The sequence below is a fragment of the Loxodonta africana genome, chromosome 2 (assembly GCF_030014295.1).
Source record: "Loxodonta africana isolate mLoxAfr1 chromosome 2, mLoxAfr1.hap2, whole genome shotgun sequence".
Classification (NCBI taxonomy): domain Eukaryota; kingdom Metazoa; phylum Chordata; class Mammalia; order Proboscidea; family Elephantidae; genus Loxodonta; species Loxodonta africana.
In genome coordinates, this window is record NC_087343.1 from 170,172,287 (window position 1) to 170,189,846 (window position 17,560).

General features: G+C 42.3%; 1 long non-coding RNA gene across 1 annotated transcript in view; it reads left to right on the top strand.

The window, feature by feature from the left end:
* The window catches only part of LOC135228977 (uncharacterized), a 57,577-nt gene extending 40,248 nt beyond the window's left edge, over positions 1-17,329 (top strand). Inside the window, exon 3 of the long non-coding RNA XR_010319831.1 lies at positions 15,694-17,329. This is a non-coding gene — a long non-coding RNA (uncharacterized LOC135228977). The remainder of the gene's footprint in view (positions 1-15,693) is intronic.
* The last annotated feature ends 231 nt before the right edge of the window (positions 17,330-17,560 follow it).

A 17,560-nucleotide genomic window follows, 5' to 3' on the forward strand; every position in this document is an offset into this window, starting at 1 on the left:
GCTTCTGCTCCACTTCTCAGAGTCCCATTGCTGCTGCCCCGGTTTCTTGTCTCATTTACCTTGGGCTCAGAGAGTGCACATCGGAGCAGAGGGGCCTCCAGGGATGCTAGGCCCTACATACTCTCTTTTGGCAGGCTTCAACGAGCTCCCCAGCCCCCTTCTGTTCTGGGAGTGAAGGCCTAGGACAGGGGTTCTTAACCTTTTTGATGCCGTGGACCCCTCTGGCAGTCTGGAGAAGCCTGTGAACCCCTTCTCAGAATGTTTTTAAATGCATAAAATAAAATACACTGAACTACAGAGGAAACCAATCATATTGAAATAGTTATTTCAATCATATTGAAATATATTCATATTCAATCATATTGAAATATTTCAATCATATCGAAATAGTTATCAAAATATATTTTTAAATTTTATGTTATAGTAATATGTGTTTATTAACACAGTAAAAAGATTTGATGGCAGATATAATAACTTATAATTTCAAAGTAATGAGCATAAATGTTATTTTGAAAGATCTGTAACACAAGTGTAATGTGATATGAACATACCTGTAATTTCTATTGGTGACAAAGTCACAGGAACTGCCAATACTGCTATGATGTGTTGCCTATCTTCGTAATGGAAGAAAATGCTTAGTTTGAGTTAGAGGTTAGTGAAGATAAAGATGAAATTTTTTCCATGCAAGTGCAGAGATACCCTAATTCTATCTGTGGTCCCAGGCTGAGCACCCCCGTTCCAGAGTGTTTGAGCAGAAGTCCTCTAGTCTAATGGTTTGCAGACTCAAGGCCATGGATCCTTGGAGATTCTGAAAGTGTCTTGGAGGCTGCCAAATGGTGGGGGGCGGGGGAAGTGGAACAACTGTCTACCCGGACAGCCTCTGAACCCACCACCTCTGCTTAAGCCTGAGAAGGTTCTTTTCTGAGTTCATTTTAGTGCTTCATGTAAGATTTCTTTGTTAAAAAAAAAAAAGGGTTTTCCTGTTTGTGTCTGAACATTGAAAACCTCCCCCTTGGCCCCACCCACCCCCTTGATATGACATAAAGCAAAGCTGAAGCAGAGAGAAGTGAAGCCAGAGGCATACTGCCATTTGGTGGCAGGGTTGGGGCTGTTGAGTCCAGGGGGAGGAAGTAGGAAGCAGCTAAAACAAAAAAACCAAACCCATTGCCTTAGAGTCAATCCCGACTCATAGTGACCCTATAGGACAGAGTAGAACAGCCCCACAGGGTTTCCAAGGAGTGGCTGGTGGATTCGAACTGCGAACCTTTTGGTTAGCAGCTGAACATTTAATCACTGCACCATCAGGGCTCTGGGAATCAGCTAGGCAGGGCAAACTTCCTATACCTCTTCTTGCCCACTATTTCAGGAAAGCAGTCTTCTGTGGCAAAGCACTGGGCCGAGAGTCAGGGGACCTAAACCCAAGGGTCCTGATCTGTCACCACCTCAAGTTTCTTACCTGCAAAGTGGAGACAATAATACGTGGGTGTGAGGATACCAAATGAGAGGAAGTGATAAGAAGGATAAAGCATGATTGGAGGGATTTTAATTTGTCTCTGCACCCCGAGACCCTTTATTCAACTGTCCCTGGGACAAATCGGATATTCTCTCCAGCCTATGACAGTATACTTCCACTTACCCACCACAATAATGCAGTCACATTTGTGGCTGGGCAGCCAATCAGTCAGTCACCCAGTTTGCCAATTTTGCCTCCTAAATACCTCCTCTTTGCTGTCCCCGTTCCCATATCTTTATCTCTGGCTTTGATTTCTCTAACAACTCCCAATCTATCTCTCTGCTCCAGTCTGCCTTCCATGGAACCAAAATACATTCTGACCACACGTTCTGTCCATGCCCATCTACTCTAAGGCCGCAGGTATCTCCTCACTGCCCACAAGGCCAAGTCCAACTTCGAGAGCATATCAACCCAGACTCCCCATGACCTGCCTCCAGCCTCCTTACACTTCCCTCTTCCCCCAGCCTCCCTACCTCCTCCTGCAGGGAGACAGCCATGCCCCTTTAGTAGAGTCCTCCCTGCCTTCTGTATTACCCAGTCAATAGTGTGGCCCCAGAGAGCTATGGGAAGAAGAGGAGGTTCAGGAAACTGGGAATACAGCTCTCCTAGAGGCTGGTAGTGGTAGGTAGGGTAAGGCTGTACAGGCACAGGGCTCGGAAGAATTCAGTTGCTGGAGGAGGGGCAGGTAAATTCTGCCTTCTCTCTGGGACAGACGAAAGATATTTTCAGAGGCCAGCCGGTAACACTGGAGAGAGTGAGGAGCACCTGCACAATCCCATTTGCTACACTGATTCAAACCAGAGGCGGGAGCCAGGTCACCAGGAACAGAATATAGCCTCTAAAAACCAAATTTGTTGCCATCAAGTCAATTCCGACTCATAGTGACCCTATAGGACAGAGTAGAACTGCCCCATAGAGTTTCCAAGGGGTGCCTGGTGGATTCAAACTGCCAACCTTTTGGTTAGCTCCTGTAGCTCTTAACCACTACCCCACCATGGGTTCTGACTATAGCCCAGAAGTGGAGAGCTCATAGAATCCTAATTCTTAGACTGTCATCGCTGGAAGGGGCCTCAGTGATCTTTCCTCGGGTCCAACTCCTTTCTGTTTCAGACAGGGAAGTAAATCCCAGAGAAGGGGAATGAATTGCTTATGGTCACATGGGGAGTTTGAGACAGAGGCTAGATTGGAGATGACATTTCCTAATTTTCTTCCTAATCTCCATGTTTTGGACTCTGACCTCCGGACTCCAACCAGGAGACTGAGTAACTGGTCCAGGAAGGATTTACCAACAATGGGTTAATCTGTCACTCCTGGGCAATGCAAATGCTGGTTGTTGCCAGAGATTGTCATAAAGCAGGCACAAAGGGTCAATCTGGAGATAAGATGCAGTAGATCAACAACCAGCACAGACCATTCAGCCCCTGTCAAGCTGCATAAGTACAGTTGCATGAGTGATTCTCGTGGAGACTAGCAGAAGAACCATCCAGCTAAGTACAGCCCAAATAACCTTCAAAATGAATGTTGTTGTTTTAAACCCTGAGCTTTGGGGTAGTTTGTTATTTAGCAATAGATAATTTAGATAGGGTCTATCTAGTTATCTAGGGCCACTATAACAAATATACCACAAGTGGATGGCTTTACCAAACAAGAATTTTTTTCTCACAGTTTAGGAGGCTAGAAGTCCAAGTTCAGGGTGCAAGCTCTAGCAGAAGGCTTTCTCTCTCTGTCAACTCAGGGGGAAGGTCCTTGTCTCTTTAGCTTCTGTTTCCTATTGGAGATCTCCATGTGATTTGACATCTATCTTTTGCCATATTTGCTTCTTTCCCTTGCTTGTTTAATCTCTTTTATATTTCAAAAGAGGTTGATTTAAGACACACCCTGCACTAATCCTGTCTCATTAACATAATAAAGACAACTCATTCTCACATGGGATTATAACCATAGGCATAGAGGTTAGGATTTACAACATGTACTTTTGGGGGACAGGATTCAATCCATAACAGGATCTGAACACCACACTTCGAGAAATACCATGTAGATATTAAAAAAAAAAAAAAGATTACTTCATTATTTTTTATCTTCTACTCAGAGAATACTTCAGTGAATTTACATAAAAAAGAGCTCCTGAGTGAGAATTGAAACACTTGGGTTACAGTTCACATTCTGCCACTAATGATCTGCACACCCCTCTGAGCCCATCTTGAAATAACAATAACAACAGCAATGTTGAGCGTTTACCATCTGCCAGAACCCAGTATCTGAACCCAAGTGGACTCAGTTCAGAGCCTGCACTCTTAACCACTCTGCTATGATTACATACCACTTGATGGACCTCATAGGGCTTGTTCATATATCATTTTAATACGTGAAATCACTATGACACCTCTATGCGCTCGTGTACTTATTCACCCCAACATACACGTGTGTGCATATGGCACACAAAGTTATACATCTCTGTCCTTTGGCTAACAAATTTATTGAGACCTTATGTGGTGAGGAATCTTCCTAGGTGCTGGGGCTATGCAGAGGTGAACAAGATAGACCGGTTCCTACTGTCTTAGAACTGTTATTCTAGTTGAAGGACTCAAAGCATTAAACAAGTAGGCAAACAGAAGATAATTTACACATTGGTCTTTTGACTTCCTGAGTCTTCATTTCTTCGTTTGTGAAAATGGAGGTCTTGATAACAACCTCTGGAGGTGATTGTGAAATTTTGGTAAAACCAATGAGTATAGAACTTAGCACATTGCAGATATAAAATAAATATTAGTTGATCCACCCACTTGACAAACACTAAGTATCTACTGTCTGCTGGGTACTAGGAATATAAAGAGGGACAAAACTGGTACCCTGCCCTCCAGTGGTTTCTAATCTAGTAGAAGAAACATGGTTGGCAGTTCCTTACCACCGTTTCTCCCATCTAGGTCCCTTCTCTTGATTCCCACCATGTTGTGAGAAGACACTTAGAATTAGAACTTAGATTGCTTGAAGGCCTCTCATGTTCTTAATTTATAAAGTAGGGGTGAGTGTCCTCCTTCCTTTACCTACCTTAGCAGGGAAACGTAGAATTCAATGGAGGCTGATATATTGGTACTGGACATTGAGTGACCCAAGTCTGCAGCGATTTCCTTCCTGAAATCCTTCGGTGGCAAAGGCTTATAGAGGACCTTGGCATCCTCTTGTATTCCTGATTTCCCATGCCTGCATCCTTTCTCCGTGATTACCTTCTGTGAATTCAGGTCAAGATAAGAGCAACAGGGAACAGGAATGAAGAACTGATGACCCTATAAAACTGGCCATAAAACATTCACTTGGGACCACATGGTATGACTAGTTTGCATATGAAAATGAAATGCAAATCATAGGACATTTTCACAAATTCCTAGAATGGGCAATCTGGAGGGGCCTTTATAGGTTATCTAGTCTAACCCTCCCCTAATGTTAATGGAGAAACTGTGGATCAGAGGGGGAAACTAATCTGTCTGAAGTCACACAGAATTTTTTTTTTGTACTTTAAGTGAAAGTTTACAAATCAAGCCAGTCTTTCATATAAGAACTTATACATACCTTGCTATGTACTCTTAGCTGCTCTCCCCGTAATAAGACAGTATACTCCTCCTGTCCACCCTATATTCCCCATGACCATTCAACCAGTTCCTGTCCCCTCTCCCTTCTCATCCCACTTCCAGACAGGAGCTGCCCACATAGTCTCATGTGTGTACTTGAGCCAAGAAGCTCACTCCTCACCAGTATCATTTTCTCTCTTATAGTCCAGTCCAATCCCTGTTTGAAGAGTTGGCTTTGGAAATGGTTCCAGTCTTGGGCTAACAGACAGTCTGGGGACCATGACTTCTGGGGTCCCTGTAGTCTCAGTCAGACCATTAAGTCTGGTCTTTTTATGAGAATTTGAGGTCTGCATCTTACCGTTCTCCTGCTCCATTAGGGATTCTCTGTTGTGTTTCCTGTCAGGGCAGTTATCATTGGTAGCCGGGCACCATCTAGTTCTTCTGGTCTCAGGGTGATGTAGTCTCTGATTTATGTGGCCCTTTCTGTCTCTTGGGCTCATATTTACCTTGTGCCTTTGGTGTTCTTCATTCTGTTTTGCTCCAGGTAGGTTGAGACCAATTGATGCATCTTTAAGACCCCAGATAGCACTCAACAAAGTGGGATGCAGAACATTCTCTTAATACATTTTGTTATGCCCGTTGACCTAGATGTCCCCTGAAAACATGGTCCCCAGACCCCTGTCCCTGCCACTCTGGCCTTCAAAGCTTTTGGCTGTATTCAGGAAACTTCTTAGCTTTTGGTTTAGTCCCATTGTGTTGACTTCCCGTGTACCGTGTATTTTCTTTCCCTTAACATAAAATAGTTTTTGTCTACTGTCTAATTAGTGAATACCTCTCTTCCCCCCTCCCCACCCTTGTGACCTTAAAGATATTTTTGTCTGTGTATAAATTTTTTCTTGAGTTCTTATAATGGTGGTCTCATACAATATTTGTCCCTTTGCAACTGACTAGTGTCAGTATAATGCCTTCCAGATACCTCTGTTATGAGATGTTTCACAGATTCATCATTGTTCTTAATCGTTGTGTAGTATTCCATTATGTGAATATACCATAATTTATTTATCCCTTCATCTGTTGATGGGCACCTTGATTGCTTCCATCTTTTTGCTATTGTAAACGGTGCTGTAGTGAACATGGTTGTGCATATATCTGTTCATGTGAGGACTTTTATTTCTCTAGGATATATTCCAAGGAGTGGTATTGCTGGATTGTGTGGTAGTTCTATTTCTAGCTTTTTAAGGAAGCACCAAATTGATTTCCAAAGTGGTTATACCATTTTATATTCCCACCAGCAGTACATGAGTGTTCCAGTCTCTCCACAACCTCTCTGACATTTATTATTTTGTGTTTTTTGGATTAATGCCAGCCTTGTAGGGGTGAGATGGTATCTCATTGTATTTTTGATTCGCATTTCTCTAATGGCTAATGATCGTTAGCATTTCCTCATGTATCTGTTAGCCACCTGAATGTCTTCTTTGGTGAAGTACCTGTTCATATCTTTTGCCCATTTTTTAATTGGGTTGTCTTTTCGTGGTTGAGGTTTTGCAGTATCATGTAGATTTTAGAGATCAGATGCTGATCAGATTTGTAAAAACTTTTTCCTAGTCTGTAGGTAATCTTTCTACTCTTTTGGTGAAGTCCTTGGATGAGCATAAGTGTTTGATTTTTAGGAGCTCCCAGTTATCCAGTTTCTCTTCTGGTGTTTGTGCATTGTTAGTAATGTTTTGTATACTGTTTATGCCATATATTAGGGCTCCTAGCATTATCCCTATTTTTTTTTTCCATGATCTTTATCATTTTAGATTTTGTATTTAGGTCTTTGATCCATTTTGAGTTGGGTTTTGTGCATGGTGTAGGTATGGGTCTTGTTTCATTTTTTAGCAGATGGATATCCAGTTATGCCAGCACCATTTGTTAAAGAGACTGTCTTTTCCCCCATTTAACTGACTTTGGGCCTTTGTCAAATATCAGCTGAATAGATTTGTCTGGATTCTCAATTCTGCTCCACTGGTCCCTGTATCTGTTGTTGTACCATTGCCAGGCTGTTTTGACTACTGTAGCAGTATAATATGTTCTAAAATCAGGTAGTGTGAGGCCTCCCACTTTGTTCTTCTTTCTCAGTAATGCTTATCCAGGGACTCTTTCCCTTCCATATGAAGTTGGTGATTTGTTTCTCCATCTCATTAAAAAATGTCATAAGAATTTGGATAGAGATTGCATTGTATCTGTAGATTGCTTTGGGTAGAATAGTCATTTTTACAATGTTGAGTCTTCCTATCCATAAGCAAGGTACATTTTTCCACTTATGTAGATCTTTTTTGGTTTCTTGCAGCGGTGTCTTCTAGTTTTCTTTGTATAGGTCTTTTACATCTCTGTTTAGATTTATTCCCAAGTATTTTATCTACTTGGGAGATATTGTAAATGGTATTGATTTGGTGATTTCCTCTTCGAAGTTTTCTTTGTTGCTATAGAGGAATCCAGCTGACTTTTGTATGCTTATCTTATATCCTGATACACTGCTGAACTCTTCTATTAGTTTCAGTAGTTTTCTTGAGGATTCTTTAGGGTTTTCTGTATATAAGATCATGTCATCTGCAAACAGAGATACTTTTACTTCTTTCTTACCAATCTGGGTGCTCTTTATTTCCTTATCTAGCCTAATTGCTCTGGCTAGGACCTCCAGCACAATCACAGAGGATTTTTGACAGAACCAAGGTTAGAATCCAGGTTCCTTCCAACACAAGGACCTTGGAATGCCTATACTATCTGGAATGTGGACTCATGGGAAATGTTAGGGCTGTAAACCACAGGTTAGCCCCCTTGATTGTGCTAGTAGGCAGAATAATGGTCCCAGAAGATGGCTATGTCCTAATCCCTAGAACCTGTGAATATGTTAGGTTACAGAGCAGAGGAGAATAAAGGTTGCAGATGGAATTAAGTTTGCTAATCAGCTGACTTGAAGATAGGGAGATTATTCTAAGCCTCCCATGGTGTGGCTTCCCTCAAGTTGCCTAACATTTGGATGGGAAATAGGAAGGGTGGGAAAGAATGCAAGAGGAATGAGAAAGCACACCCAGGCCCTCAGGACCTTCCTCCTCCCCAGTACATTTTCAATTGCCCAAAGCAGAGAAGAAGCCACAGAAGCAGTGGGCTTAATCAGTGCTGAACCGTCCACACTCATGCTCCATTGACTGTGGAACTTTCCATGAGATAGGCTGGAGTTGGGGAAGTGTCTGTGACTGTCATCACTTTCCAAAGACCATACTCGGCATATAGAAACCCTCAACTCTGTACCCCACTGTGTCCACTAAGCAAAATATTGTAATACCAATGTTGCAAGCAAGCTGGCCTATTTTCCATTTCCTAACCATTCTTACATGTTCCCATTGTTATGCCTTCCTTTGTTCTTGCTATTCCCTCTGCCCCAAGTGACATTCTTGGTCATCCCTGACTGATGGATTTATTTTTCTTCAATTAATTAATATGGGTTTTTAAAAATAATTTCTACTGTGCTTTAAGTGAAATTTACAAATCAAGTCAGTCTTTCACACAAAAAATTATATACACCTTGCTACATGCTCCCAATTACTCTCCCCCTAATGAGACAGCCCACTGTCTCCCTCCACTCTCTCTTTTCATGTCCATTTCGCCAGCTTCTAACCCCCTCCGCCTTCTCATCTCTCCTCCAGACAGGAGATGCCAACATAGTCTCAAGCGTCCACCTGATCCAAGAAGCTCACTCCTCACCAGCATTCCTCTTCAACCCACTGTCCAGTCCCATCCATGTCTGAAGAGTTGGCTTCGGGAATGGTTCCTGTCCTGGACCAACAGAAGGCCTGGGGGCCATGACCACCGAGGTCCTTCTAGTCTCACTCAGACCTTAAAGTCTGGTCTTTTTATGAGAATTTGGGATCTGCATCCCACTGCTGTCCTGCTCTCTCAGGGGTTCTCTGTTGTGTTCCCTGTCAGGGCAGTCATTGGTTGTAGCCAGGCACCATCTAGTTCTTCTGGTCTCAGGATAATGTAGTCTCTGGTTCATGTGGCAATATGGGTGTTTTTTATTGACCTGTAGCACAAATACAGAAAAGTACACAAATCATAAATGTATACTTTGATAAATTTTTACTAAGTGTGCATACCTGTGTAACCTACAGCCAGGTGCCCCCTCATGGTATTTTCCAGTCACTAACCACACTCTAAAGGGTAAGCACTGTTCTGACTTCTAACGCCATAGATGAGCTTTGCCTGGCTTTGTACATGACATCAGTGGATTCATACAGTATGTTTTCTTTTGTATCTGGCTTCTTTTGCTCAACATTATATTTGTGAGGTTCTTCCATGTTGCTCTGTGTAGCTGTAGTTTCTTTTCATTGCTGTATAGTTTTTTAATTGTGTGAATATATCACAATTTATTTATCCATCCTATTATTGATTGACATTTGGGTTGTTTCCAGTTTGGGACTATTATGAAAAGTGCTGCTCATACATGCCTTTTGGTGTACATATATGTATTTCTGTTGAGTTATTCCTAGGAGCAGTGTTACTGGGTTATAGAACATCCTCATCCCAAAACCCACTGCCATCGAGTCGATTCCAACTTATAGTGACCCTATAGGACAGAGTAGAACTGCTCCATAGAGTTTCCAAGGAGTGCCTGGCAGATTCGAACTGCCGACCTCTTGATTAACAGTCGTAGCATTTAACCACTACACCACCAGGGTTTCCAGAACATCCTCGTAGTATATTTAAATTTAAAATTAAAAAAAAAAAAAAAAACTTTTTAAAGATATAAAATGACATGCATAGATTGAGAACAACATGAAACAAAAAAAGCCACATACCTATGCATGGAGTAAAAAGAAATTAGAGAAAATAAAACAAAACATTGATATGACTGATGGGTAAAAGAAATGAGTGACGTTTCCTCTTGACAGCCTGTCTTTCCCAATAATTATGTAATGCCCATGTGACCCTTTTATAATTAGAAAAAATATTTAATTTTATGGATCTCCAAAGCCTAGCTCAAACGCCACCTCCCTCCAAGTAGCCTTACCATAGCCGATGTCTTACTGGATTTGTATACTTTTTAGAGCATAAACACATTCTATCAGGAGCACAGTACATCACCTAGAAAAGGTGCTCCAGAAATGTCTGATCCATTCTTTACAACTACAGAAATTTCAACAGCAGCTCACATTTCTCAAAAACACACCCCATCTTGCCGCTAAATGAACCGGAAATCGGTACCTGGATTACTATCTGCATTTGAATTTGTAACACCTCACTCTGAAGGAGACTGAGCAATAGGCCCATAGTCACTCAGCAAATCATTGATAGAGGCATCCTAAACAGCCCATCCAAGAAAGAGGAATCTGGAGCAAAATATATAACCTATCAAGTTTATTCTGAACACAGCAAAAGAGGCGGGGGTGGGGATTAAGGAAAAAGCAAGAATTTGGGATCTCCAGCTTTGCATTACTAGGCTGTGTGATTCTGAACAAGTTAATTTAACTCTCTGAACTTCAGTCCCCTATCTGTACATTAGAAGGATAAGGGTGAACTAATTTCCAGGTTGGAAACCCTGGTGGCGTAGTGGTTAAGTGTTATGGCTGCTAACCAAAAGGTCGGCAGTTCAAATCCACCAGGCGCTTCTTGGAAACTCTATGGGGCAGCTCTACTCTGTCCTATAGGGCCACTATGAGTTGGAATTGACTCAACGGCAATGGGTTAATTTCCAGGTTAGGAGCCCTGGTGGCACAGTGGTGAAGCTCTCAGTTGTTAACCGAAAGGTCAGCAGTCCAAATTTACCAGCCACTGCGCAGGAGAAAGGTTTGGCAGTCTGCTTCCGTAAAGATTGCAGCCTTGGAAATCCTATGGGGTAGTTCTACTCTGTCCTATAGGGTTGCTATGATGACTTGATGGCAGTGGGTAATTTCCAGGCTGGCAAATGGAGTTGAACTCTGATTAGTTGGTAGTGGCTGCCTAAAATGCTCTGTTAAGAAAGATTCTGGGGACAAGTCCAGGCCTAGGAGGGAAGAGTGCTGTGTTTGATTAATAATTTCTGCCATGAGCAGGGGATTTGAAATTATTCTGTATGTTTAGATCATTTATTTGTCTTTCTTGGGCAAATGACTCTTCAAGATCATTTCCAGTCCTATGTTCAGAGTTCCCAGGTTTAGATCTATTCATGTGTCTAGTGGGCACACTATTTATCCCATAGGCAAGGCTCTTAATTCCAAAGAGGAAGGAATTTTAATTATCTTTAAAACAGCAGACTTTGGTTCCAGCAATTGTATGTGATACCTATTTAGATAATCTGTAAGACTCTCAATGCTTCTTAGAGATGAAAGTGTCTGAATACAAGGTGTTAATTATATAGTCATAATCATTCTTTTGAGATAAATTATATTATTACAATTAAACAGCCTTCCCTGTGTGCACATTGCTCTCCTCCCAGGTTGAAGTTGGTTCTAGGAAGTGGGTGGGTATCCTGGTTGGTCAGAGTGGGCAGTGGAGTTAATATATAAATGAGAAGGTGACTGTCCTGGGTACAGTCCCACAGTCCCAGTCCACTCAGGGTTCCTGGGTTGATCTCAGTCGTTGGCCCTGTCTGGACTCACATGGAATGTTAAGTGGCTTGAGATTTCTGATGGGAGGTTGACCTTTGTCATATCTTTGAACCAAATATCCTGCAGCCATTGGGAAGGCAGTAGGAGTGTTGTTTGAGTGGTTAAGAGTTCAGCTGCCAACCAAAAGATCGGCAGCTCGAATCCACCAGATGCTTCCTGGAAACCCTATGGGGCAGTTCTATTCTGTCCTGTAGGGTCACTATGAGTCGGAACTGACACAACAGCAATAGGTTTGGTTTTGGTTTAGTCATGGCTGATAAAGAGACCCATAAACAGGGTGACATGTAAATTTGCACCATTTCGGTCTAGCACGATCACCAGGCTGTCAAGAGCACAGCCTGGAGTCAGACCATTGTGTGACATTTATAAACGAGTTTGCACAAGCTGCTTAACCTCTCTAGCCCTGTTTTCTCATCTGCAAAATGGGTTTTATAATAGTGTCTATCTCAAAGGGTTATTGTATGAGATAATTCATGTAAAGCACAAGTCTGGCACAGAGTAAGCCCACCCTACCTAGGAAATATTATGTGCTATCTTAAAATGAATTATTAGCAATGATTTTGAATTATATGTAAAATAAAACCTTACAAGTATAAACTCAACTTACGTGAATTTTATGGACATCAAGACAGAGGCTGAGATGGGGTGAAGTTTTCCTTGTTGTTGTTTTAATAAGTAACAACATGCTCCATAAAAAAAAAGAGTCAGAAAATACAGATTAGCAAAAAGAATAAAATCAGCACTCAAATAACCAGTGTTAATCTTTTGGTGTATATCCCAACAGCGATAATTTACATGTATTAGAAAAGGACTTCTGACAAAAATAGGGTCATACTGAACAGACTATTTTGTAACCAGCTGGTTTTCAGTGAGTAAAGGTGGTGTACAGGCAAACACGATTCTAGAAAGCATGTTTAAAATCCCCAAAAGAACAAACCCTTTTGAAAAGCTAGAAGCATGAAATTTTCTTTTTAATATGTAAATGATTAACAAACAGTTCTGAAACTTATCCAGTTTCATGTTGTTAAACATGTTCTGTTGTGTCTCCCCTACCACCATCACTCCAAATTTGAGGGTGTTTACTCAGTGCAGGACAATTATTAGTTCTATAATATTGCAGCAGGAGTGCCTGGGTAGGGCAAACAGTTTAGAGCTCAGCAGCTAACTGAAAGTTTTGAGGTTCGAGTTCACCCAAAGGCACCTTAGTAGAAAAGCCTGGTGATCTATTTCCAAAAAATTAGTCCTTGAAAACCTTATGAAGCCCTGCTCTAATCTAACACACATAGGGTCTGCATGAGTTGGAATCAACTCAACGGCAACTGTTTTTGTTTGTTTTTTTAAATGCTACTGCAAGTCAGTTCTTGATGCTTGCTTTCTCCTCGTCAAAACCCTCTTCCCCAAGCTACTGCCTTCATCTCTCTCTTTGATCTCCTGCTTTTTTATCTCCTTCTTCTTTCCTAAAAAAAAAAAAAAAATTTTTTTTTTTTCTTCCCTAGTTCCCCACCCCTAACCTCTCCCCCTGAGTGAGGTGTTCTCCATTGTTCCAGTTTTCTTACTCCAGCTCCCCAAGCTTCCCCTCAGGGCCCTGAACATGGCTAGACCTCACTCTTGCCACCAGATCCTACGAACCCACAGATCCTTGTCTCTGGCCTGACTCCCCTGCTGAGCCCCAGGGTCCTACAATACAAAGTCCCTTAGGTTCTCTCTGAAATAGAGGGAATGCAATGAAGGCACAGCACAGGCATATCTAACTTACGTACCCTTGGCTCTACAGATTTGTCAAACGCAACCACAATAAGGTAAATTGTGTATATGGTGTGGTAGTGTGCGGGTGAGTGAGTGTATATGTGTGTGTGAATCTTTGAGGTAAAATATGTGAATCTGTTTGTCCCTTAGCAGTCTTGGTTACCATATTCACGTCTCACCACATTGAACAATACCTTATTATAGAGATACATTATTTTTCCCACAATCTGAACCTACACGCCAGCCAACGACTTAATCTGCCTCCTCTGAAGACACAGCAGGCTGTTATAACATCCTAGAAAACGCTGCCTCCGCTGTGGAGTCCCTTTTCTTGAGTCCCTTCAACTATCCATTATTTAGGCTCTGATTGCTGACTTTGGACGCTGACCTCCTCATGAAATAAAACTCTGCTGTACCAGGTCATCATTTTTTTTTTAATTCAGTTAAATTCATAATACACTGCACAGATTTTAAGTATATAGTTCAATAAGTTTTGCAATATGTAAGCTCCTATGAATTTAAAGAGTTGTATACAAGTTTATTTTTTTTTATTATTATTTTTTTTTATACAAGTTTATTTAGAGAAATTGCAAGATTCCATAGAACAGTTGGAATGAGCATGGAGTTTAGAATCAAGAACTCTGGTTATTTAGTCAAGCCTCTGGCATTAACTAGCTGTGTGACTTTGGGCAAACCCCTTCCCCTCTCTGCGCCTCAGTTTCTAATCTGTGCAGTGAGAAGGCTGACTCTAAGGCCTCCTCCAGCTGTTGATCCAAATGACATGACAGGTGTTAAATAAAGGTCACATAAGACCTCCTGAAATTACTGTATTTTTACTCAAATAACGCATGCTTTATGTGTTTTTTGCCAACTGTGCAACCCCCCTCACTATTTTCATAAGTGAGCTATGTGTGTTATATGTGTGCACACATTTTTTACGTGGGCACGTTATTTTCAAAAATACAGTATTCAGAGCTACCCTGTCCTGCTGACATTTGCAAAGTGAATGCCCTCCATCTGGATCCTTCCAATCAAATTCCCAAAGAAGAAAAAACTGGAGAAATAATAATTATAATAATAAACAAAGATGGCAGAAATAAGCTAAACCAAGCCCTGCATCCTGTAGGGATGTACCCAAATGCTTATAATCAAACCCTTCTCAATTTTTTACAATAAAAAAAGATTCTGAAGGGATTAACATCCAGCTCCAAATTCATGGAAAGCACCAAAAACATATTTTTTGCCAAATAGGTCAAGTTTAGCTATTTGCTGTCTGGAAGCTAATGTGCCTGCCTAAAAGAGGAAAGGACTCTTCCACCACCAACAAAAAAGATGAATCCCTCTCATTTACGTAGAATTTTTCACTTTTCAAAGCCTTCTTGTCCATTTTCTCATTTGATCTGTACATTGCTTCTATGACAGGAAGCAGAACAGGGAATATCCTGTTTTTCAGATTAGGATCCCAGGGCCCAGAAAGATGAAGTGAGGCTACTGGCAAGCCACCCCACTGAATATCCAGCCCCATGTTCTTTGGGCTGGGCCCCACTGTCTCTTCTGCAAACCAACCAACCTAAAGAACCAGAGCCCAAGAGGATCTAAAAACAGCAACGTCAACAACAGTAACAACACTCAGTAGGTGGCAGTTAATAGTAATGTCTTGGTTATCTAGTATTGCCATAACAGAAATACCACAAGTAGATGACTTTAACAAACAGAAATTTATTCTCTCACAATCTACAAGGCTAGAAGTCTGAATTCAGGGCACCAGCTCCAGGTGAAGGCTTTCTCTCTTTGTTGGTTCTGGGGAAGGTCCTTGCCATCAATATTCCCTGATCTAGGAGCAATGCCGGGGCCCCAGAACCAAACGATAATGCTCCGCTCCCAGTACTTCTTTCTTGGTGGTATGAGGTCCCTCTTTTCTCTGCTTAGTTCTCTCTTTTATTTCTCCAAAGAGATTGACTCAAAATGCAGCCTAATCCTGTAGATTGAGTTCTGCCTCATTAAATTATATATTTAACAAAACTGCCTCTAATCTTGCCTCATTAACATCATAGAGGCAGGATTTATAACGCATAGGATAATCATATCACATCACAAAATGGTGGACAACCACACCATAATGGGAATCATGGCCTAGCCAAGTTGGCACACATTTTGGGGAAACAAAATTCAATCCATAATAAGTAATGAACATTTACTGCCCTCCACTATGTATTAACACTTGTAATTCTCCCAACAGACCAATGAGGAGTCTCCCTATTTTACAGAAGAGGAAATGGAGGCACAGAGAAGTTTCGTGGCTTGCTCAAGCTCACACAACAAGGAGGTTGCAGAACTGGCATTGCACCTAGGTAGCCTGGCTGGGAGCCCAGGCCCTTCTCTCCTATGCTGTACTGACTCACTACACTGCACCATGCTGCTGATGAAAGAGCTCTCTAAGCAATGGCATTCATTGGTCAGATGAGCAGCCCTGAGAGGTGTTGAAGCCCCTGTTCAGAGTGCTTCACCAGGAATCAGGGTGATCACAGCTGGGGAATGTTTAGAGGGCAGTCAGGCAGAGGGCTGGGTCAAGCGTCTTCAAAAGCCCTTTCCAACTCAGAGATTCTAGAATTTGATGAAATCTCTCAAAGCTTCCAGCCTTTCAGCTAAAGATAATGGTGAGACCTCCTCTTGGCTTAGGCTTTCAGATTGGACATCCTCTCCCAGCCTGCCCCTGCCTGTCTGCTGTCCTCTCCATGCGGCACTGGGCTGTGTGAGCTGGGGAAATGGGTGGCTGTGAATGGATCATCCTGGAAATCTGACAGCGTGGTCCCCAGCCTGGGGACTGGGGAGGAGGGACAATAGAATGCTAAATTACAGGGTGTCTGCTGCCTGATTAAATCAGTGCACCGTGATCAGCGCTGTAGAGACTCAATGCCAGATTCGCTCCTGGGCACAAGGCCCAGATATTAGTCACAGATGCACAGTCAGAGTTTGAAGGGCTCTCAGCAGGCACCTCATCTAACTACTTCATTTCGCGTATGAGGAAACAAGGCCCAGAGAGGGAAGCAACTTGCAGAGGGCACACAGCATTTATTCCACAATTATTGTGTATCTTCTGTGCCAAACAGTAGCTTGGCACTGAGGATACTAAGGGTAGCAAGACAGCCATGATCTTTAGTCTCGCCGAGATTACATATTAGTGGAGGAAATGAGCAAAAAGCAGGTAGTCACATAAAATCAGAGATTGTGATCTGGGCTATGAAGAGCACAGAGCAAGGGAGGCCTCTCTGAGAAGGGACCATTTAAGTTGAAGCTTGAAGGATGAGAAGTTTGTGGTATGTGTGTGGTGGGAAGAGGGGAAGGGTTCCAGACAGCAGGAATGCTATGCCCTAGGGCCCCCAGGCTGGAATGAGCTTTGTGTGTTTGAGGGGCTAGCATATGGCAGGGAAGGGAGGTCAGGAGGTAGAGGGAGTCTGGAGCACACAGGGTCTTCTGGGCTGACATGAGAGGTTTGGAATTTATTCTTGCTACAATAGAAAGCTGTTAGAGGGTTTGATGCAAAAGAGTGGCAGAGGTGCTGGCACACCTCCTGCTTTTCCCTTTGAGGGTCTCCCTGGGAGGCTGGCAGAAAACACACCAAGCAATGCTACCCACAGAAGACGGGCCTGCTTTTCCTTGCCTCTAGCAATCTCTATGCACTTTACGAACATTAGGTAAAACGGGGCTACTCATGTTCATTTGAAGTCTCTTCTTCCTATCATGTACGGCGAACAGACCTTGAGACCCAAGTGCTGTGGGACCAGGGTCAGATTACTCAGTAAGCAAGGTAAGCACAGGCTTACTTGTGCTTACTTTCCAATCCCTAGTGAACAATCTCACATGTTTTTAACCATTCAAAGATGTGATGAAACCCATGTGAAATTGGTCACTATAGATTAGTAAGCAAGCACAAGTAAGCCCATGCTTACCTTGCTTACTGAGTGATCTATCCCTGTCCCCTGACCCTGTTGCTGTCAAGTTGATTCCAACTCATAGCAACCCTATAGGACAAAGTAGAAGTGCCCCATAGGGTTTCTGAGGAGTGGCTGGTAGATCTGAACTACTGACGTTTTGGTTAGCAGCCG